This window comes from Euleptes europaea, chromosome 14 (genome assembly GCF_029931775.1).
Source record: "Euleptes europaea isolate rEulEur1 chromosome 14, rEulEur1.hap1, whole genome shotgun sequence".
Taxonomy (NCBI): domain Eukaryota; kingdom Metazoa; phylum Chordata; class Lepidosauria; order Squamata; family Sphaerodactylidae; genus Euleptes; species Euleptes europaea.
The window spans coordinates 53181891-53183206 of NC_079325.1; positions in this window are offsets into that span (position 1 = coordinate 53181891).

Here is a 1316-nt window from a genome sequence, read left to right on the forward strand (position 1 = left end):
CATCTTTGCCTAGAAGTTCAAAGAATGGTCTGCCCGATGAGGAGGAAACCAGCTATGTCTCCAGAGACATTTCCGTATTGATGACATACGATCAACACAGCAGCTTGGCCCTTCTCCAAGTGTTTTATCTGCTCTGCGGATTCAGACCTTCATAACTCTTCCATAAATTATTTTGTAAGGAATTTTTAAAATGGCTCTGTTTAATTCTGTCAGCTCTCTGTAACAGGATATGGGACACTATATTAGTGATTATTGCCAGCTCATGCCCCCCCACCATTCCTGTCAGTGGAATGCCTTTCACTGTCCCAGAGGACAAGTCTCCTTTGTTTTTTAAGGATAGCCATTGGTTTGTGCTTATTTTTAAAAAGCATCCTTTGTTGGCATTTTATTTTGCTGAAATGCTATATAACCTTATTCCCTAAACAAAACTGTATTTGGTACTCTGGGTAATTTTTGTATTTGATTGGTATCTGAGAAGAAGCTGCTGCATTTTGCTCCAGTTTTTTGTTAAACGGGAAATTGTCTTCCTATTCATGCATTTCGAATACAACGAAAATTGGAGGATTAAACGTTGAGGGTGCATTTATAAAATCATGCATTAGTGCTATCCAGTAGAGGAAGCCTTTTTTTGATTAGTTTTAACTGGGCATCACATGGATTGCATTATTCAAGGGCAGACCATTGTTGCCTGAAGGGAAGGGGGACTGCTTTCTCCTTCACAGCACTTGAATCTATTTGTCTGCAGTCTTGTGCAGAAAACAGTGAATTAGGTTTTTGTATTGGTCTGCTACACTGATGGGTGTTTTGAGAGTACATTGCTGCAGAAAGCTGTTTTTAAGATAATTAAAATGTGAGTTTCATTTTGTAAGAAGAAGTGCTTCGTTTTGTCTTTCCTGAATCTGCCAGTTCAAACTTGCTGAGTTAAGCCTGTTTTAAAGAAAAAGGCACAAACCTTCCCTAGTCGATGGAGTTTGATAAGTAATCTGTGGGAGCTGCTTGCCAGTCACACCGTCAAAATCCCTTGTGCCACTCTGAAACAATATACTTAATAGTCTGTTCAGTCCTTACCATTTTCCTGGGATGCCTTGCTTGTGGGCTTCTTGTGGAATCTTCTGACTGGCCGTGGCTGCCCTACATTGATCTCTGGCCTGATCCAGCTGGGCTCTTTCTCATTCTCCCAGTACTTGATGGTGGAAAAGTTACAGTGAGGAGAATACATCTCTTTTTTTATTTTGGCCAGCTGGCAGTTCAATTTGTATCATGTTACCTGGATTCTTGCAGCCCAATCCTAAACAGTTGCACTTAAACCCATTTAA